Below are 23,500 nucleotides of genomic sequence, written 5' to 3'. Positions count from 1 at the left end.
CGAAATCCATGGCAATCATTTTCCAAGGACGGTCGGGGACTGGTAAAGGTCTGAGCAGACCCCAGGCTTTGCTTCTGGTGGTCTTGCTACGGATACAGGTAGCACAAGAGCTTATATATTCCCTGCAGTTATTCTCAAGATCTGGCCACCAAAACTTACGTTGGACTAGTTCCAGAGTCTTATGCATTCCGAAATGGCCTGCCAGAGGATGATCATGACACAAATTCAGCACTGTGACTCGGACCTCTTCAGGCACAAAGATCTTGTTGTTTCTCCAAAGTAGACCATCCTTGAGTAGCAGAGTAACTCCAGGAGGGCCAGACACACCTGCAGAGGCTTGCTTCAAGCTGGACATGAGATCAGTTTGCAAAAGTAAAAAATTACCTTCCGGTAGAATGGTGTCTGGAGCTGGTACTTCCTTTAGATCATCAAACATACGGGAAAGAGCATCCGGTCTGGTGTTCTTGGAGCCAGACCGGTAAGTTATGTGGAATGAGAACCTAGAGAAAAATAATGCCCATCGTGCCTGGCGGGGTCTCAGACGTTTGGCAGCTTGCAGATACTCTAAGTTCTTATGATCTGTATAAATGAGTATGGGGTGCGCTGCTCCTTCCAACAAATACCTCCACTCCTCAAGGGCCGATTTAATGGCCAGTAGTTCCCTGTCCCCAACGTCATAGTTCCTTTCAGATGAGGTGAGCTTCCGGGAAAAGAAAGCTATGGGATGCATCAAGTCCTTGAGACCCTGGCGTTGGGAGATGACAGCTCCAACCGCAGTCTCTGAGGCATCTACTTCAAGTAAGTGAGGAAGCGTAGGATCAGGATGACTCAGAATAGGAGCTGATGTGAAAAGTCCTTTTAAGTCTGTGGAGGCGGTCTGTGCCTCGGGAGTCCACTGGAACCAAGCATTCTGCTTGGTCAGCTGCGTGATTGGGGAGATAATAGCAGAGAAGCCCTTGATGAATCTCCGATAGAAGTTTGCAAAGCCAACAAAGCGCTGCACCCCTTTCTTGTCTGAAGGTGCAGGCCAATCCAGAACAGCTGAAACCTTCTGAGGGTCCATCTTGAATCCCTCTGTTGATATCACGAGGTCAAGGAACTGGATACTCTGTCGCTCAAACTCGCATTTTTTCCTGTTTTGCGTATAGTCCATGTTGACGAAGGCGACAGAGTACATTCTTGACATGTTCTCGATGCTGCTCGAGGGAAGAAGAAAAAATCAAAATATCGTCCAGATAGACAACTACATAAATGTCCAGACAGTCTCTAAAAACATCATTAATCAGGTGCTGAAATGTGGCTGGGGCGTTACATAACCCAAAAGGCATTACTAAATATTCGTAATGGCCGAACCTAGTACGAAAGGCAGTCTTCCACTCATCCCCTGCACGAATGCGGACCAAGTTGTAAGCCCCCCCGTAGGTCTAATTTGGTAAACACAGAGGCGGTTCTAAGTCTTTGAAAGAGTTCAGGTACCAGGGGCAAAGGGTATCGGTTCTTAACCGTGATCTTATTCAGTTCCCGATAGTCCACACAAGGTCGGAGAGAGTGGTCTTTCTTTTCCACAAAAAAGATTCCTGCTCCTGCTGGAGAGGTGGAGGGGCGGATGAATCCCCTCTTAAGATTCTCATCAATGTATTCCTTCAGTACCCCTAGTTCCCGTTCAGATAAGGGAAAGATACGTCCGAAAGGAATCTCAGCACCGGGCAGAAGCTCCATTGGACAGTCGTATGGACGATGAGGTGGAAAAACTTCAGCCCCACGTTTACTGAAAACGTCCAAGAACTCATGATATTGTTTGGGCACAGCAGAGCATGTTTCAGGGTCTGGTTCCAGGCATAACAAAGGACCAGAGGTGCTGGGGCATGATGGCACGCAATGGTGCAGGCAGTAAGGTGACTGGAACTTAACACTTCCGGTTCCCCAATCGATCTGGGGATTGTGCGCCTGAAGCCAAGGTAAGCCAAGGATGACTGGAAACAAAGGAGAGGAAATGGCATTCAGACTCAAAAGTTCCTTATGATCCACAGGGGTGATTACAGGTAAAGGAGGGGTTTCCTGGGTCACTACTCCAGATTTGATGCGGGACCCGTCTGCCAGGAAGATGGAGAGTCCCTGGGACTTGGGCTGAAGGGGAATGCGTTGTTGGGTAGCAAAGTCTAAATCGATAAAACAACTGCATGCCCCTGAGTCCATTATCGCTATCACTGGTATAGTTCTTCCCGGTAATTGGAATGAGATTGCTATGGCCACTTGAGTGGCACTGGCAGTGGAAGGTGCATGATTAGAAGAAGAGGTGGCCAGGAACTTGCGCATCTTAGCAGGACAAGAGGAGATGTAGTGACCAGCTTCTCCACAGTAGAGGCATAGATAATTCTGCTGCCGACGAAGTCGTTCTTGGGCGGACAGGGAATGTTTCATCAGTTCAGGCTGCTTTGGTTTGATGGAGTGCATGGAAGTTGGCATCCGGGATAGCATCCAAGCTGGACGGAGCTGCTGAGAAGTCCTCTCTGCTCTGCGTTCCCGAAGTCATCGGTCTATCTGGATGGATAGCGTAATTAAAGTCTCTAGAGCATCAGGAACATCAACCCGGGCTAATTCGTCCTTTAAACTCTCAGATAGACCGAGACGAAACTGGTGTCGGAGAGCCGCCTCATTCCACTTAGTGTCTCCGCTCCAGCGTCTGAAATCGGTTACATAGTCCTCTACTGCTCGGCGGCCTTGCTGGAGCGCGTGGAGGGCAGCCTCGGCGGTGGAAGTCCACTGGGGGTCGTCATAAAGTCGGGCCATGGCATCAAGGAAGGATGACAAAGAGTTCAGATCCATATGGCGGACTTCAAGTAGGTGGTGGGCCTAGGCCTGGGGCTCCCCTTGCAGCAAAGTGATAACAAAGCCTACTTTGGTAATTTCGGATGAGAAGGTCCGTGGCAGCAATGAGAAATAAAGTTTGCATGCGTTGCGAAACGCCCGGAATTGGTTACGATTCCCAGAGAACTTCTCAGGGACAGGCACCCTAGGCTCGGGAGATGGGTCTGCCAAGATGGTCAACTCTTGTGTCCGCTTTTCCATTCAGACAAGGCTGTTTTGCAGGGTCTCCATGACCTGAGTGAGGGCTGTGAGAGTTTGACAGACAAAGTCCATAGGCAAGGTTCCTCCTGCAGGCTCAGACATGGCGGTTTGATTATTATTATTATTATTATTATTATACAGGATTTATATAGCGCCGACAGTTTACGCAGCTGTACTGTAACGTACCTGGGATGTGAGCCTGACGTGTGGAGGGAGACCTCCCGTACCACCCTGGCTCGGAGACCACTGGAGTGGGAATAGTGGCGGTAAGAGCACAGTGGGGTAAAGGTGCCTGAGTCCTTACTGTTAGAAGTGGTCTCCTTGCGTGGAAGCTGGAGTGGTGGTTGCAGCTCAGCAGATGCAGGTTAACAGCAGAGAGGATGCAGGCCAGCAGGTGCAGATTGCAGAGCAGCGGATGCAGGTCAGCAGATGCAGGTTTGCAGAGCAGCGGATGCAGGTTAGCAGATGCAGGTTTGCAGAGCAACGGATGCAGGTCAGCAGATGCAGGTTTGCAGAGCAGTGGATGCAGGTCAGCAGATGCAGGTTTGCAGAGCAGCGGATGCAGGTTAGCAGATGCAGGTTTGCAGAGCAGCGGATGCAGGTCAGCAGATGCAGGTCAGCGGATGCAGGTCAGCAGATGCAGGTTTGCAGAGCAGCGGATGCAGGTCAGCAGATGCAGGTTTGCAGAGCAGCGGATGCAGGTCAGTGGACAGAAGCAGAGTCAGACGAGCCGGGTCATACACATCGGGGAATACAGCAAAAACGGCAGGCAGAGAAGAGTCAGAGTCCAGGCTGGGTCTTGGCAACAGGCAATCAGACAGGTAACAGAGCCGGGTCAAACTAGCCAAAGTCAGGATTGGAGACATAAGCAGGGTCAGGAAGCCGGGTCAAAACACAGGAATAGAGTACAAGTACAATCAGGAACACAGGGAACGGAAGCAGATCAAACCGCTAGGGGCAGCGCCATTGAGCATCTTTTAAAGGCTAATGGGCGCCAAAGCGCGTCTAACGAACGCACATGCGCACATTCGTGCGATCGGTCCATGACTCGTACATGCGCATAGGCTCACGCCTTCTGGAACGAAATGAACGTTCGTGACAGCTTGGCATTCCTGAGAGGTTCAGATGGTCGTTTCGGTATGCAGTCTCAGCGGTCTCCTCCTTCGTTCCTCCTCAGTACCCTGTGATCACATGATCGGATTCCTCCCATAAAGTCATGTGCCCCTGAGCACCAATAGGGAATGGTGCCTAAGCATGGCGTCCGGGCGGAAATGACGTAACGCGTTTCACAACCAAGAGTGTGTAGCTTCGTCTGACGTAGTGGGTGGTTCCCGAGGGCTCCTTTTGTAATGATGTTCCCGCCTCGGTTACACCCACCTGGGGGGATTAATAACAAAAAAGAAGGAACTGTCCCTGTATTGTATACAGAACAAGCTGCTGTGAATCGCTCGGCGTTACTTATCTGGTAATGCAAAAAACACTTTTAAAGTCGTGTAGCAAATTGCAAACTTGTAGTTGGTATAGGAGGTTTAGAGGCCCAGACATGATAATAAAGAGGGGTAAAGTGCCCATTGTTAATTGGCATGATAAGCCTGCCTTGTTTATTAAAGGTAAGGAGATAGCATATCCAAGTTGGAGGGTAAAAAAAAGGGGAATGAGAGGAAAGGGAAAGGGGAAGGAAAGGGGGAAGAGGAAGGGAAAAGGGAAAAGAAGATGGATGATGAAAGGAAGGAGGGTGGGGGGGAGGAGAGAGGAAGAAGAAGATGGAGATGGGGGGAGGGGAGAAAAATGGGGAAACAACGTACTCAGACAATACATAGACAGAAGACAGGCCATAGTGCAGTATGGGTGTGGGCGGATCAAATAAGCCTAAAGGCCCATTCACCCATCTGTGCATATACAGCTAGGATAGAGTATGCCAAATAAGCCACTGAGAGATCCGGCATAGGGTCATATAAGGTCCACAGATAGAGTCTCCCAAGGGTATAAAGGCCTAAGATAACAGGAAAGGTTGTAGATTTAATTCCGTGTTGAGGCCCATTGGCACAAGGGAGCCCAACCGGAAAATCCATAGTTTTCCCTGTTGCTGGAGTATCTGATCAAAATCACCCCTTCTGGGGGAGAGATTGAGGACATAGATACCCTTCACCCTCATGCCAGAGACTTTGCCCTGATGGAATTGGGCGAAGTGCCTAACCACCGGTTTCTCCGGATTTTTTTCTTCAATTTCTCTCATGTGTTCACCAAGACAGATTCTAAATTGTCGTTTTGTTTTACCTATGTACATTTTGTTGCATGGACAGGTAATCATATAGATAACCCTCTTGGTGGCACAGTTAATTAGATTTTTTATATGGAAATCTGTTTTATTTTGGGAGTCACTAAAAACCGCAGTTCTATGAACAAATGGGCATACTTGACAATGCCCACAGGGGAACATCCCCTTGGTTCTGGGGAACTGGGAAAGCCAGGTAGTATCCTGGCTCCTGACATGTTCTGATTGAATAAGGCAGTCACCCAGATTGTGTGCTCTCCTAGCCGTCATTGTCGGGGAAGGTCCCACTATTTGTGCTAGGCCAGGAGTGTTTGTCAAGATCCCCCAATGTTTCTGTAGTATAGACCTGACGGTATCCCATTGGGTACCGTATTGTGTAATGATCCTCACCGGTCCGGGATCAGTAACGAGAGGGGGAGAGGTGGAAAAATCTAGGTCAGGTTTTTGTAAGAGAGCGGAACGGTTCCGTGCTGCCGCTTTTCGTTTAGCCCTGCGGATCTGTTTGTGGGAATACCCACGTTCACGGAAGCGTCGATACAGGTCATTACTTTCCCATCTATAGTCCTCTGCATTGGTGCAGTTGCGTTTAATACGGAGGAATTGGCCCACTGGGATGCCATCCTTGAGCCAACGTGGGTGATAGCTGTCGGCTCGCAGGAGTGTATTGGCCGAAGTTTCCTTTCGATAGGTACGGGTGACCAGGGAGAGGTCCTCAATCCCAATGGAGAGGTCCAAGAAGGAAATCCTTGTGTAATCACATGTAAAGGTTAGTTTGATGTTGTGATCATTGCAATTAAGGACATCAATGAATTCCCCAAGAGGAGCCTCATCACCCATCCATATGACAAACACGTCATCTATGTACCTAAGCCACGTATGCACGTGGCTCAGGTACATTGGCGAGGAATAGACCAAATCCTCCTCCCATAGTCCCAGGTGCAAACAGGCATATGCTGGAGCCCACGGTGCACCCATAGAGGTGCCCTTAGTTTGTTGATAGAAATTGGTTAAAAATTGAAAATAGTTGTTATGAAGGGCAAAAGTAAGGAGATCCACCAGGAACTCATTTTACGGTCCACTGTTCGGGAAGTGTTTCTCAAGGAACGTCTCCACGGCTTTTATGCCCCACTCGTGGGGAATCGAGGTGTATAAGGATTCCACGTCGATCCCCACGAGAAGGGGGGCCCCAGGTAAGTCGATCTGGGCTATGTGGCCAAGGACATCACCTGTGTCCCTGACATATGATCTGAGATCAGTAACCATGTCCTTGAGAAGGTTATCAAGATACTTCCCCACCCGCTCTAGGGGTCCTTTAATGGCCCAAAACAATGCTTCTCTCTGGGGGGTTGACAAGGGACTTGTGCACCTTGGTAATGGCATAGAAGGTGGGTATGTTGTATTCCTCCACTAAGAGGTAATTTAGTTTGCGCTTACTCAAAAGGCCCTCCTCACTTGCGAAGCGCAGCATAGTATTGAGGTTGAGAATTAGGTTAGGAAAGGGGTCTGTGGGCATTTTCCTATAGGTACTAGTGTCTCCTAGGAGGCGAAACACCTCTCTCTCATAGTCTCTCTCGTTGAGGAGAACCACGTTACCCCCTTTATCACTGTTTTTTATTATCAGTTGCTGCGCTTCAGTAAGCTCCCTAATTGCTCTTCGTTCTTCGGATGTAAGGTTATCAGTGATCTTAGAGTTCCAGTCGACCTTAGCCAGATCAATCTGTATAAGGTCAAGGAAGAGGGTCAGCCATTTGTTTTTACTTAGGGGGGGCATCTTGTTGGATCGTATATTGAGTTTGGATGGTCTCTTGTAGGGACCAGAGTCCTCTTCCCCTAGCTCTTCATTCTCCTCCAGGAGGGAATTAAGAATCTCCAAGGTCTCTTTGTCTTTAATGTTTAAAAGCTCCTTTCCTTCTCCGGACATTGATTTGTGTGTGTATAGGGAGCGAAAAAAGACCTTTCGGAGGAACAGGGAGATATCCTAAAGACAGTGAACTCATTCATATGGTTTGTGGGTGAGAAGGACATACCACGCTGTAGGAGGTTTATGTGTCTTTGTTCGAGCTTGAAGTTGGAAAGGTTGATAATTTTCATATCAATCTGTCCCTCTTCGCTAATTAGTCCCGTTGGCTTTGTTGGCTCCTGGTGCGAGTCCCTCCCCTGTGTGGATGTCGTTCCCTGTTGGTTTTCTTTGTTTTGGGGGCCTGATGTCTGTGTGTGTGCGGCGTCTCGTCCTGTCTGTCCTCCCCGTCTTCGCCCACTGCCCCCTCGTTTTCTAAAAAAGTCACACTCTTGGTTATATTTTCCTCGTCAATGTCACTGTGGGGTTTGTGGCCCCTTGAGGATGACCTGCGTCTAGATCTGCTTCGGCTGCAACGTGGTGTGAGATCAAAGATCTCCCCTCTCTCCCAATCACCCAGATCCCGCCTAAATTTTGATTGTTTCATCGCCTTCAGTGTCTGTTGTGTTTTCTCGATCTCTTTCTTTAATGTGTCATTCAGTTTCTGAAATTCCACATGACCTATAAACGGATCTAAGCCTGTGGAGCTTTCAGCAATGGCTGCCGCCAGTTCCCCAAGCTGGATCTTTTCTTCCTCTACTATTATTTTCATCACTGAGATTCCATGATTGATGCATAGTTCTTTCCATTTTTCAAGGAATCCAGGACTATGAAGGTGTTCAGCGGGTATTGTTTTATCTCTCAACCCTCTCGGGACTATTTTGTTAGCAATGTATGTTTCTAAAAAGCAAATGTCCCATTTCCTATTTAGGTGTTTAATAAGCAATTTTTTATGGTCTTTAAATCGGGATTTTATCTCCTCTTCCTGTGATAGTATAGATACTGAATCTTTTTTGAAAGCCTGATTGATTTCCTGATCTATGTCTTCCCCTAAAACAAAGGCCATGCTGAGGGACAAAGACACGAAAAATTCCAGCAAGAATACCAAAACCAATCACAGCATATCCTGTAACAGTACTGAGTCACCCGTGCCCCTCCACCTCTGGGATTGATGTCAGCCCTGTAGCCCTACTGAGCATTGGCTCACATACGCCCCATTGGACAGCAGGACTGACATCAACTCATCATGCGTCCGGACGCTGGTTTTGTTTTGTTATATGTTTAATGTCATTTTGTTCCCCCTGTTTGTGGACGCGGCAGATCCACCCTCACAGGTGGTCGGCGTCACTTTTTTTAAATACAGTACTGCATTGGGTCATCACCCTGCTACCTGTTAATATGTGTTCATGCCAATAAATTGCTATTTTTTGCTACTTAAACTTGGTCATTGCTCTTCCATTTAACCCTGCCTTTTTCTTTCCCCACCTGTTTGGGATACTTTTTTACCACCAAACACTTGAGTATTTTTTCCAATGCTTTAATGAACAGGTAATAAAGGAAGTAGCAGGAAAGAGGTAGAAGGAAAGTTGCAGGGAAGCTCAAATACCTTTTCTTAGTATTCTTTAGTACATTATCAGGAATTGAACACTTGTAGTTGAATGCACTCCCCTTGTGGGATTCAATCTTTGCCCGCCTGGATAGGCCTCTCTCACTTGCCTAGCAGCCAGTACGCAGCACAAACAAAAGTCTCTGTCACAGACTTGTTTGGAACAAAACCCGTACAATCCTCTGCCACAGGATGTAATGGTTTACGATGAATGTCGGACACAGCACTTGAACCTTTAAGCCAACCCGGCAGTACTATGCAGTAAGATTACTTCAGGATACGTCCTCCAACTGAGTCACCAGACCCCTCTCCAGACCAGCACTCTGCATGATCCTTCCATGAAGGGTCCTCCCCTGGGATCTCCTCAGTTGTCCAGTTTATTCACTCAGGATAGACAGCTCTGGACCATTCCTCTGCCACTGTGGTAGGCTCCAGACAGGCTTCTGGGCCCACCCACACACCGCAGCAATGTGGGTCTCCGGAACGGAGGACCACGATGTGGTATTCCTAATGCATACCTGTCGGCCAGGAGGGCCAGCAGGTGGATGAAAACAAACCCCTAAATATGCTGACCCATAAATACCCTCTCCCAGAATGCAACTCGGAGGACCACCTCCACCGAGTTGTCTCCAGGACAGAGGAGCACTCATACGCTTCAACACGTTGCCTTTCCAACATTGGCCCATGGTGACAACGACACCCACCAGTGCAGTGTGAAACTACACGCAACTCAGCCAAGCTGGAACAGAGGCAAATCTAACTTCACCTAACAAGTAACCCACTAGATTTACCTACCAGCAGTAGATTAAAAATCTACCAGCGCTACATATACATTACTAAAATGGGCTTTGACATGCTCATCCTGCAACAATAAACTATTTAACCTCCATACCCCTAAACCAAACTTAACCACTTAAGCCCCAGATCATTTGGCTGCCCAAAGACCAGAGCACTTTTTGCGATTCGGCACTGCGTCGCTTTAACTGACAATTGCACGGTCGTGCGAGGTGGCTCCCAAACAAAATTGATGTCCTTTTTTCCCCACAAATAGAGCTTCCTTTTGGTGGTATTTGATCACCTCTGTGGTTTTTATTTCTTGCACTATAAACAAAAAAAGCGACAATTTTGAAAAAAAACGCATTCGTTTTTACTTTTTGCTATAATAAATATCCCCAAAAAATATATAAAAAAACATTTTTTTCCTCAGTTTAGGCTGATAGTCAGTCTTCTACATAGTCTTCTACGAAAAAAAAAAAAAAAATCGCAATAAGCGTTATTGATTGGTTTGCGCAAAAGTTAAAGGGTCCACAAAATAGGGGATAGTTTTATGGCATTTTTATTAATAGTTTTTTTTCATTAGTAATGGCGGCCATCAGTGATTTTTATTGTGACTGCGACATTATGGCGGATAGATCGGACACTTTTGGCGCGATTAAAAATGCATTGATTACTGTGTAAATGTGACTGGCAATGAAGGGGTTAACCACTAGGTGGCGCTGCAGGGGTTAAGTGTGTCCTAGGGAGTGATTCTAACTGTAGGGGGAGGGGCTATGTGTGACACAACACTGATCAGCGCTCCCGATTACAGGGAGCTGTGATCAGTGTCCTGTCACTAGGCAGAACAGGGAAATGCTTGTTTACATTAGCATTTCCCTGTTCTTCCTCTCCGTGAGACGATCGCAGGTATCCCACGCAGACATAGAGTCCGCGGGACTCGCGATCACACTCACGGAGGTCGCAGCGCGCACGCGCCCGCGAACCGCTTCTTAAAGGGCAACGTACAGGTATGTTATTCTGTACGTGCCCTTCTGCCAACCACGTGAGCTGGTCGGCAAGCGGTTAATACTATCCCCCATACTCATATTAACATACACTGCCACATGGTCTGAAAAAATTACCGGCCTGTGCTTAACATTAGCACATTTGAACACATCAGAAAACAAACATAAATCAATTCTGGATTTGGTGCGCCCACATTCCGAAAAAAAAATGAAATACAGATCCACCAAACCCAGAACAATATGAGCATCAATGAGATATAAGTCCTGAATTACCCCATTCAGCATGGTGCTACCTACATCTAACTTAGTCTCTGCTACTCTTTTCCAATCTTTCACCAAACGGATCGTATTAAAATCACCCATGATCACAGTAGGTCTCCTTCCCACTGCATGTAACTTCAAAACTTCAAAAAACTCAAGATGTTCCCATGTATTCACAGGAGCATATCAATTAAAAAGCCTAAACTTCTGGGTAAACAAAACTAAATCTGCCATACTTAATCTTCCTGGCACTAACACAACATGTGACATAATGCAAATATTTCTATTTGTAATGATAATGCTTACCCCAGCATTCCTATTGTCCCCAACTGCCGACCATATGTAATCCACCACCCACTCCGGAGGCTTGGGTAGTCGATTAAAAAAACATTCCTGTAGACAGGTGATGTCTCCTCCATTGACCCTCAAGTCCTCAAAAATGGCACTGTGTCTAGCAGGAGACCCAAAACCCCTAACATTGAGGGACAAGCTTGATGCTCATTCACATGAAGATGTGCATCATTCACCCCCAGTCCTATCACTTAAGCCAGAAAAATGACATACATTCCTCAGGGCCACAACGCTTTCATCATCCAGAAACTCCTGACTAGGAGTGGCCAGCTGAAAAATTCCTGGAGCCCCCGGACTTGGTGCTGGTAATTCTACCTCCACTCCGACATCCCCCAGGACCTCAAAGAGGTTACTTGTTTCAATTTCAGCTGCCTCTACTTTCAATTTCTTAGCCCTTCTCTTCTTAGGGCTCTCCAAAGCGTCCACCTTGGTCTTGGCACCCAGTGTCTCCATCTGTTCCACCTCCTCTTCTTGGGCTTCCTGCACCTCCGGCTCCCACTGTAAGGCTGATGCCAACTCCACCTTCTATACAGGTCTTCTAAAGTCTTGTCCTAGAAGACTTAGACAAATTAACTGAACGGAGGAAACGTTTATTCGTTAAATCGGACATCAAGATTGGCATCAAATTATTATGCGAAAAAAAGAACCTTATAATCCGCCCCGCGGATAAAGGTGGGGGCATTGTAGTTTTAGATAAGATTGATTACCTCAAGGAAATGAATAGAATTCTTAATGATTCCGACACTTATAGCCCCATTCGCAATGATCCTTCTGTGGTTTTCAAAAAGGCCCTGGTGGAATTAGTAGATGAGGGTTTCTCATTGGGAATTTTAAACAAAAAAGAAAAATGTTTTCTAGTGCCCCAAGTTCCACGCATCCCAGCCATATATTATCTTCCCAAAGTCCACAAGGACCCCGTCAATCCCCCTGGCCGACCTATTGTCAGCGGGATCAACTCGGTCACTGCTCATATTGGGAACTACGTGGACTTTTTTTTTTTTTTTTTCAAGAAGTTTTTATTTTGCTTTTTCCAACATACAATAAAAGGTATGACATATATTGTTGTATACAGATATTTTGATAGTTTTGTACATTCACAGATAATATAGACATTACGGTGTTAACTCAAGTCTAAAAAAAAGAAAAGGAAAGAGAGCCGTAGTTTTCAGGAGTGTATGCCTATAAGGGGTGATTGGATGGATAAAGCTAGATAGATCCTAACAGAGTAGATAATTGACTAATATGTTAAATGCCTGGATGGATCCGATTAGACATTCTCTGTGAATACTAGATTACTTGATATTAATAGGAGAACCTATGGGTGAGAGGAGAACTCAAACTAGGAGAAAAAAAAAAGGGGGGGGGGAGGAGGGCCATGTGAAGTATGAGGTTAGGAAGTTAGGAAGTAGCCTCTTGTGGGGATGTTTTCTTGTTTTGCATCGGCTGGTAGGAGTCGTGGTATGAGAAGGTGGATTGGCTCACATTTGCTATTTCCTCTCGGGAGAGGGATGAGAGCATAAAGGTGTGCCATTTAGAGTGAAAGCGGTCTGAGGAGGATTTCTGTTTGAAGTCCGTGTTAATGCGATCTTTGGTAAGTAGGTGTGATAGCTCTCGTTTGACTTGGGTGATGTTAGGGTGCGATGGCGAGATCCAGTTTCTCAAGATTATTCTTCTTGCGATTAAAAGACAGGTTAGGGACCACCCTTTGTGTGAGGCGTTGACTTTTAAATTCCCTGAGGGGGTTGTGACGCTGACGGTGTATTTTGACCAGGGTAGGAGTATTGGGTCCCAGTAGCCAAAGATAAGGAGTAGCGGGTCCTTGGGTAATTTTAATAGAGTCACTTCGAATATGTATGCCAGAACTTGGTCCCAAAAAATTGAAATGTAGGAGCAGTCCCAGAAGCGATGGGCCAGGGAGGGTTTCCGGGTGTGGCACAGTGGGCAGAAGGCTTTGCTCAAGTCTGATTTTGTCGATGAGAAGGGCATATAAGCTCTGTGAGCTATTTTCAATTGTGTTTCTCTCCATATTTCATTGGGTGTTAGCTTTTGTACAGAGTTGAGGCCTTGCAAGATTTTTTCCACTAAGTTGGAGTCCGGGAAATCTTTATTCCAGTTTTTTATCGATGATGCTGAAAGAGGTGAGGATGACTTAAGTAGAAGGGGTTCGTAGATGTCCGAGATCTTGTACGAGTTGTTTGATATCATTTGGTCTATGATGTTTGTTTGGAATCTTTTATCTGCTTGTTTGCATGTCTCTTTTAGGAAGCTGATGCATTGCCTATAATGAAAGGTATGAGTGGTAGGAAGAGCGAAGGTTTCCGCAATGTTGGTAAATGGCAGTGGTTGGCCCGTCTGGATGTTGCAAAGGGAAGAGAATTTTGTTAAGCCTTTTCGTTCCCATATTCTGAAAGGTTCGTGATCTAGTCCTTGTGGGAAGGCCGGATTACCTTGGATCGGGAGATGTGATGACATGAAAGGAGATGACTTAAGTATTTTCATTGCTTCTCTCCAAGCCACCGCTGTGTCTCTTAATAGTAGATTATGTTGGTGGGAGGGGGGGACTGACTTCCATCTGCAGTGTAGAAGGCCCACTAACGAGTAAGGGTGGGCCATGTCGGATTCCAGGGAAAAATTTGAGTAGCGGGAGGATTGCGTTATCCAGTCTATGCTGGTTCTTAGCAGGCATGCTATATTGTACATTCTGATGTGTGGTAAACTGATGCCCCCTTCGCGCCTGGGAAGATGTAGTTTTTTTAGAGCAATGCGTGGTCTTTTGTTTCGCCAAAGGAATTTTGTTAAGGAGGCATTGAGCGAAGTCACATCTTTATGATGTAGCAGTAGCGGAATAGTTTGCAATGGGTATAGTAGTCTTGCGAAGCTGACCATTTTTACCAGGTGGCATCTTCCCAAGAGCGAGAGGGGCAGGTCCATCCAGGCATTTAATTCTTGAGAAATTTTTGATAGTAAAGGAGGGTAGTTTAGATGGTACAATGATGAAGGAATTTTTCCTATTTTTATCCCTAAATAGGTGATATGGGATTTTGCGACCGGGAAAATAGATTGTTGGGTCCATTGTGGTATAGAGTGAGTGCCAATGGGAAGAATTTCACTTTTGCTGTAATTGATGCGAAGGCCAGAGCACAAGCGGAATTCATCGAACACCCTTTTAATAGTTAACATATCTGAGGGGGGGTTGGCCGAGAATATGAGGACGTCGTCAGCAAATAGGGATGTGCGCATATCATGTGTGCCTATTTTTATGCCATGCAAGGGGGCTGCTGATGTTAAATATCTGGAAAGGGGTTCAAGGGCGATATTAAAAAGGAGCGGGGATAGGGGACATCCTTGGCGAGTGCCCTTGTGGAGACGAAATTCTTCTGACATGAGGCCTGCTACCACTAATTTTGCTGTTGGGGCATTGTACATAGCAGAGATAAGATGATTGAATGGGCCAGTAAATCCCATCTTAGACATTGTCATAGATAGCCAGTCGAAGCTAACGTTGTCGAAGGCCTTTTCTGCGTCTAATGTGATAATGGCGTGGTTGGTGTTTGGGTGGTGAAGTGCATGTTCTAGGGCCATCATGACTTTTCGAATATTGAGGGTGGCGGTTCTACCTTTTACGAAGCCTGAATGGGCGGGGTGAATTAAAGAAGGGATAATGTCTGCCAGCCTGGTGGCCATAATTTTTGAGAGGATTTTCACATCTAGGTTAAGAAGTGATATGGGCCTGTATGAGCCTGGTTCTTGGGGGTCTTTACCCTTTTTGGATAGTAATTTTATAAGAGCCTGGTTTCCCGACTGTATGTAAGCTCCCCCTGAGCAGATATTCTGGTATACTTGGAGGAGGGTGGGTTCCAGAAGGGGTTGTAGGGTCCTGTAAAATTCACTGGTGAAGCCGTCTGGGCCTGGGGCCTTGGAGAGGGTCAGGTGGCGAATGGTTGTTGATATTTCGGTGGGGGTTATAGGAGCGTTGAGGGATTCTAATTGTAGTGTGGAAATCTTAGGCATGGTTATTTTTTCTAGGAAAGCGCGTGCTTTTTGTGTGTCTATGGGGTCTGGGGAGTAGAGCGTAGAGTAAAATTGTTGCATGACTTTGTTAATTGTTTGTGGAGTGGAGTGGAGGGCACCTGTGCTATCGCGAAGTGATGTAATGTGGGTAGGGCGGAACGGGCCTTTACATAGACGGGATAGGAGTTTGCCCGCTTTGTTTCCGAATTTGTGAAAGGTGGCTTCAATGTAAGCCTGTTTGGTGTGTTCAAGGGTGTTTGCCCATGTATCGAAATCCCTTTTTGCTGCCTGCCATTCCAAACGATTGGCTGGAGAGTCCGCGGTGTATAAAGTTCGTTGTGCCTGGTGTAGGCGTGAGCTGGCTGCTTTGTATTTGGACAGGGTGTTACGTTTAAAGGAGGTTGTATAGGATATGATACGGCCTCTTAGGAAGGCTTTACCGGCGTCCCAAAATAGGTTGGGGTCATGTATGTGAGGGGCATTGTTTAGAGAATATTCCGTCCATGCCTCGGACATATATTGTTGGAAATCAGTGTTATTGTGAAGGAAGGAAGGGAACCGCCAGATGTTGGGGTGTGGGGGTAAGTTTAGATTATCGAGAGTTACCTCTATGGGAGCGTGGTCGGAAATGGTTATGTCGTGTATTGCGGTGTTCTGGAGAAAAGGGATTAGGTTGTCAGAGCCAAAGAAATAATCTATTCTTGTGAATACTTTGTGTGGGTTGGAGAAGAATGTGAATTCCCTGTCTGTTGGGTGGGATAGACGCCATAGGTCCTGTAGATGAATAGAATCCATGGTGTTTGCGAAGAGAGAGGGGGCGGGAGGGTTGGCGCGTGGATTTGAGTTTTTTGGAGAGGATCTGTCATCTATCTGATGGAGGGTGTCATTGAAGTCCCCTCCGATTAGGTGTGGGAGGTGAATGTTTTCTAGGAGCCAACCGGAGAGGTCTGAATAAAATTGCTTGCCTGGGCTGTTGGGGGCATAAACATTTGTGATTATAAGTTCTTTAGAGCCTACTTTTACATGTGTGGTGAGCAGACGGCCTTGATTGTCGGTTTTTGTCGACAGGATTGAGCAGGGGAGATTTTTATGTATGAGTAGGAGGACGCCAGCTTTGCGTCCTGCTGCCTCGGAGCCTAGTACAGTGCCTACCCAGAGTTTCTTCATGCGGTGGAAGTCAGGGGCTGAAAGGTGTGTCTCCTGGAGTAGGGCTATATCGGTTTTGAGCCGTCTAAGGTGCCTGAGAATTTTCATTCTTTTTTGAGGGGATCTGAGACCCTTCACGTTCCATGAGATTATTTTCATGTTGGGGGGGGTTGTGAAGGGTATGGGCAGATAATGACAATTTATCGTTTTGTGGATGGTAAGTGAAAGTACCAGCTATGGCAAGAAGTATGCCATTTTTGTAGTGGTCAAGAGGCATTTTAGATGTGTGGGAGAGATGTTTTGGGCCTTGTAGAAGGGAGAGGAGGGAGAGGGGGGGTATGCCATAAAGAGGAGGCAACATAACGAATAACATAAACAATAATGCTGAGAACTTCACTTTTTTCCGCATGGGATCACTGTGTAAGTCAACTCCCATAACAGGACAGTTATGGTTTGGGGCCCAATTGGCCCGTGGAAGGGTGGCATGCATCTCTAGATGCGTTTAAACCTGGAATTTTAGGGGGGGGGGGGTGAGGGTGAACGTTGCCGTACACAGTGAGACCAGGTGAGCATAACCGTATAGAAAAAAAAACTGTGTTCAAACAGGTTCTGTCTGATATAATGATAATAATTCTGAGAACTGAGAACAGTCAAAACATATAACATTATACATTACGTGATGCCGTAGAAGGGAAGGTAGAAAACCTGAGAAGGGACAAGTTGATACTCTGTCCGTAGGTTATATTAGATAGCCCGCAATGGCGGTTGCAGTGTTCAGTTCAGCGAGGAGTGAAGCGATGTTGGTCCGGGTATGAAGATCTGAAGCGTTTGGGGGAATCTTTGCGTGGACTCCGTTGGTCCAGGGAGCGGTTGAGTGGAGTGCCCTTGGAGGGGGTTTGCTGTTGAGTGTTGGAGAGTAACGATCGCACGTATGCTTCCGCTTCTGGTGGGTCCTGGAAGGATAGCTGTTCACCACTGGGTGTCTTGAGGCGCAGGGTGGCTGGGAATGCTAGAGTGAATTTTATTTGTTGCTTGAAGAGTTCTGTGCATATCTGTTGGAAGGCTTTGCGTTTTTTTGAGACCTCGATGGAGTAGTCGGCGAAGATCAGAACCCTCACACCATCAATTTGGAGTGTGCGGGTTTGTCTAAATTTTTGGAGGATGAGAGCTTTGTCGGAGTAGTTTAGATATTTAGCAATGATGGGGCGAGGATTCTTGCGCTCTTCATTGTATGGTCCCATTCTGTGGGCGCGTTCTACTGTGCAGGGGCTCGTTATGCCTAGCGCCTCAGGGATGCGTCGGGAGCAAAGGTCTGATGATTGTAGCGATTCGGGTATCCCCACGAATCGCAGGTTGCTCCTTCTGGACCTATTTTCCAAATCATCAAGTTTTTGTATTATGTATTGATTTGTCTTGTCCTGCGCTTGTTCTGTGGCTTGGGCTTGGTACATCTCTTCTTCCATGTTTGAAAGGCGATGTTCTAGTTCATGTAGCCTGGTGTTATGCTCTCCTAGCTGGGCCTTAATTTGCTTCATCCCCGCATTTACAGCGTTTTCCACAGCTGTTGAGATCATGGGGGACAGAAGAGCTGCCACTGCCTGTGCTATGCGCTCTGTAGCATGGTCCCCTGTGAGCTGTGGAGAGGGGGCTGATAATTGAAAGGCCTGAGAGAGAGGGGCCTGAGGAGAGACGGATTGTGGCTGTGGTTGAACTTGGGAGGCCTGAGGAGATGTGTGTGGGGCTGCACTGCCACTTACTTCCATGTCTGCTGGCTGGGCGCCTGTGTGCAGGTCCGTGTAGGCCGAAGCCGGGGCCTCGATTTGCGGCTGGGCCGGCGGCGCCGTCTGGGCCGTGTTGGTACGGGGGCCGCGGAGTTCTACAAAACGGTCCATGTATTGGGTGCTGAAGCCCGAGTTGCTTGAGGGTGGATGCGGGCTTTTGGGCCGGTTTTTTATGCGGATTTTTGTCCTGGTTGCGAGAGCTGTGAGGAGAGACAGCTACTCCATGCGGCGCCGGAACCGGAAGTCTACGTGGACTTTTATTTGCAGCCCTTAGTCCGCTCTACCCCTTCATATTTAAAAGACACTAGGGACACCATAAAGCTGCCACTTCAATTCCTTGAAGGGATGCTTCTAGTTAAAGCCGATGCAGCGGCACTTTATACAAGCATACCACATGACTTGGGTTTCAATGCCATTGAAAACCATTTGTCCAGAGATAATAGACTTCCTTCTTTACAACGCAATTTCATTATGCAGTTGTTAAAATTTGCCACCAGGCATAATTATTTCTGGTTCCAGAACCAGTTTTTCTTGCAGAAGAGGGGCGTGGCTATGGGGGCTAAATTTGCCCCCATCCTCGCCAACCTCTTCATGGCCCAGTAGGAGGAGGATGTCGTCTATGCAACTCAGAGACCCGAATTGGTTCTCTGGGCTAGGTACATAGACAACATCCTCTTCCTATGGGATGGGGATCGTGTATCTTTGGATAATTTTATGGTTACCCTCAATACCAACAATAGAGGGATATCCTTGAGTTATGAGGCCAGTTCAACTATGGTACACTTTTTAGACTTGGAAATTTTTGTTGTTGAACAACATCTAGAGTTTCGCACATATTTCAAACCCACTGACCGGAATGGATTCATTCCGGTCGACAGTTGTCATTGAGAACAATGGCTCAAATCAGTGCCCCGCAGCCAATTTTTAAGACTGCGGCGCAACTGTACCAAAACTTCCGCCTTTCTAGCACAGTCACAAGTCCTTAGAGATAGATTCCTTGAAAAGGGCTACGATTCTGACCTTTTGGATGGTGAAATTAATAGGGCATTATGTACAGAAAGAAGTTCTACTCTAATAGAGCGCCCCAAAACCTCCTCAGAGTCCAAATCCAAATGGTCTTTTTTCACCACCCATTCTATCCAGTCTAAACAGATTAAGGCAATCCTAAAGAAACATTGGAGAGTACTCCTAAATGACAGACTTCTTGGCTCTGTTTTACCTGAGCAGGCGTCAGTTGTTACATAGTTACATAGTTACATAGTAGGTGAGGTTAAAAAAAGACACAAGTCCATCAAGTCCAACCTATGTGTGTGATTATGTGTCAGTATTACATTACATATCCCTGTATATTGCGGTCATTCAGGTGATTATCTAATAGTTTCTTGAAGCTATCAATGCTCCCCGCTGAGACCACCGCCTGTGGAAGGGAATTCCACATCCTTGCCGCTCTTACAGTAAAGAACCCTCTACGTAGTTTAAGGTTAAACCTCTTTTCTTCTAATTGTAATGAGTGGCCACGAGTCTTATTAAACTCTCTTCTGCGAAAAAGAACTCTCTTCTGCGAAAAAGAGGTAGAGGTGCATGGTCCATTCAGGGACAAATTGCTCCTAATATAATAGACCCCCCTAAGAAAATTTCCTTCTTTCAGGAATGTAAGGGTTATTACCCTTGCCGCAAATGTAAGGTGTGCCGCTACAATATTGGAGGGAGACGCAAAAGCACTACTTTTCAGTCTACTGTCACTTCCCGTATATATCATATGAAGCATTTCACTACCTGCTCTTCACAATACATTGTCTATTTACTGACTTGCCCCTGCCACAAGCAGTATGTAGGCCGTACTATCAGGACTTTTTCCATCCGAGTCAATGAGCATGTAGCTGGGATTAGGAAAGGTAAAGACAAACATACAGTACCGCGTCATTATTCCGAGTGCCATAATAAAGATCCCACGGGAACCTTATTTCAAGTCATTGATAGGTTTGTCCCGCACTGGAGGGGCGAGTCACATTTACGGGGCGTTTCGCGCCTCAAGACATACTGGATATACCAGTTGAGGTCCTACTTCCCGTTTGGGTTGAACGTGGAGTGGGACCTCAACTCTTTTATTAACCAATCCTGAACATTTATTTTTCATTATTTTTATATCTTTTTCTACATTTTTCTTTAATTAGCCCCCACAGTAAGATTTGTCACATTAGAGCGGATGGACGCACATCCACATTTACCTTTTTTGGTGGATGCGGATGTGTGGGCATCCATGCATTTTGACAGATAATTTGAGAGACTTCCCTTTTCTGGGATTGTTTCTCTATTACCTTTACCACATTTTCATAACTTAGTCTCAGCTGTTTATTACAGGAATGCACCTTTACCATCCCAACTTCCTTTGATGTCTCTCAGCATGCCTATTCTATGATATTAGATGTTTATGTTTGGGATTTTCTATAGGGCTGGTGGTGTGGTTTCCGTTAATCTGTACCTGGATGTCACCCTGGTGTTTCCGGGATTTATTTCCCTTATCAGGCGACTCTAGTGTTTTTTTTTTGGTCCGCATGCGCAGTGCAGCTACGGAGAGGTTTCTCTCCGCACTGCGTGATCCTTTCATGACCCAGCAGGGTCTCCGTTGTTGATCGAGTGAATCTAGCATTTCCTTGTGGGTCCGCATGCGCAGTATAACCATGGGGAAAGCTTTCTGCGTGTTGCGTGATCCCTTTGTGGCCTTGCGGGGCCTCCGTTGTGGGTCATGTGATGGGAGATTGACGCCAGGCGCGCTGACGTCATTTCCCTGTGTTTGACACGCTGATCAGCAGCCTTTCTGACGGGACTTCCGGTTTTGTCCCTCATTGGCCGTCCGTTCTGCCTGTCACTCAGTACTTTAGTTCTGATTGGCGCCGGGCATCTCCGCTGATCAAGCCATTTTCTAGTGTCAGCAGTGGGGATTCCCGGCGCGGTGTCCGACTGTTTAGCTAATCTATCCTTGGCGGTTGGGTTTATCAGTCAACCCTATGGCTTTTGATGATTGGTTTGGTTATATTTCCGGCATCTAGTGTGGGACCATCTGACCACATAAATCCAATGAGAATTAGATAATCATTTCCTGGTTAAGTTATGTAAGGTACAATCAGGTGATCGGATTCATCCAAGGAGATAGCTGGATTTTTGTCTATTATAATTGGTCCTTACAGGGCATTTTATTTATAAATATATGGCAACCTGGAGTGGATGTTTCATGCCCCAGTAGAAGACCCCTAGGTCGAAACGCGTCGGGCTTATTCAGCATCCTCCATGTTGCCCACTCTGTTTTTTATATAGTGATCACATTTTTATTGTTATAAGTCTTTTTTAGAAATAAAAAATACCCCATTTTTATCTGCACTATGTGGAGGCGTATTTTTTCTTTCCACATACCATCCGAAAGAGACCAACTTCTTACTCTAGTTCCACGTGAGATGTCTTCGCTTTTCTGATTCGTACCTTGGTATCCACTGTGAGGACCTACCTAGTGGCCCTCGGAGATCCACGCAGAGTCCAGCCTGGACGGTTCGAATGTCGGGGCATCCTTCCTTATGCCCTGGGTGGCATCCTGCTCATTTGATTCCCTGTCGCTGACAAGGGAATCTACAGGATCTGGTAAGAGATTTATATATACCAGCTTTTCCACGATTGTTCCATCTGGTTGATGTGCTTTCCCTGTGGATTTAATCTTCTGTCAAACGTTGGAACACCATCCCTCTTCCAATTACATCCATTTTTAATTTAGTGGGACATTAAACTCTTCACTTTGTCATCATTATAGACTTTATACACATCACATATTATTTGGATGAATCACCAATATTTTGTTGGATTGAAGCACAATTGAGGATCACTGTTTGTACTTTGACCACATATATATTCATTATGCGCTACATTTTTTTTATCATGTATTTATTGTTTTTGTCACATTGTATGTAGCAGCTTTTTCCCTTTTTATTTTGTTAGCGCAGTGTTTTTTCTATACAACTCCTCCATAGCCTCCTCCACTGCCCTCTCCACCTCTTCTCCACTCTCCGCTGTTAATGACTCCACACTGGTGGGTGGCACTTCTACTCTCTCCTCCACACCCTGGTGTCCACTTTCTTCCTCTTCCACCTCCACCTCCTCCTCCTGTCTTTCAGGAGAGTCAGACAGCACCTGTGTGGACACTGATCGTCCACTCTCAGCAGTGCGCCTGACAGCTTCAGCATAAGAGACATAGGCCCTTCTTACTTTTGGACAATTCTTCACTGTGTGATTACGCTGTCCACATATATCACAGGCCCTCTTAACCAAGCAAGCCCCAGCCTCATATCCCTCCTCCCCACAGTTCCGGCAGTATATCTCCACATTACATTCATCTCTGGCAGCATACTAGTGATAGAGCTCCGCCTCTTGACCACTCCCTCAGGACCAGTGAATAGCATAAATGAAAGGCCTAGTTAGGCCCCACCCCATTCTCTGTAATTAGCTACATACCAAAACGTACAAGGGTGGGACCGTATGCTGCTATGGTTTGGCGTCAGGAAATGAAAATTACAGTAAGTATTTGATACAATTTTCCATTTTCTTGACGCCAACTTGGCAGCATACAAGCGATAAATAACTAACTGGTGGGATCTACTTGTCAAACCAATCTACCAATCAAACCAATAGTCCTTCCTACAAAGTCCCCCGATGACAAGGCCCCTGGGTCTATTCCGTCAAGTTTGAGTAGGGATGTTGGAACGACCACGATACCCCTCTACAGATGGGCACCATAGATTCTCTTGAATGTGCTGCCTATGAGGCTTCAACCACTCTGGTAGAGTGCTCCGCCGCCGCTGATGGAGGCTCGCGACCCCTAATCCTATATGCACAACCAAGCCTGCTATAATCCAGGCAGTAATCTCTTTCCCTTAATGATTCCCAGTTGGAATGACAAAAGGTTTATTTAGATGACCTGAAAGGGACAATTGTGGACAGATACTACTTTAAAGTTCTGAACATGAACAGTACGTGTGACTTTCCTGTGTGATGTTCTGGAAAGTTAGGCAATGTCCAGCTGTCTGGTTAAATAGCAGGCTGTTGCTACATTTGATGCAGGATGATACACACACACATATATATATATATATATATATATATATATATATATATATATATATATATATATATATATATATATATATATATATATATATATATATATATATATATGTGCATTTTTTTTTTTTTTTTACTTTGAAGCTCCAAGAGCTTGAATCTCTGATAACCTTCTGCTTATAGTTCTTGCAATTGATATGGCCTTGTAAGTGATGGCCTGAACCAAACACTGCTCTGTTGGAACAAATGGTTAAACTGATATGAGATCCAGCAACTCCA

The sequence above is a fragment of the Aquarana catesbeiana genome, linkage group LG12 (assembly GCF_042186555.1).
Source record: "Aquarana catesbeiana isolate 2022-GZ linkage group LG12, ASM4218655v1, whole genome shotgun sequence".
Classification (NCBI taxonomy): domain Eukaryota; kingdom Metazoa; phylum Chordata; class Amphibia; order Anura; family Ranidae; genus Aquarana; species Aquarana catesbeiana.
This window is presented reverse-complemented; position numbering follows the sequence as displayed.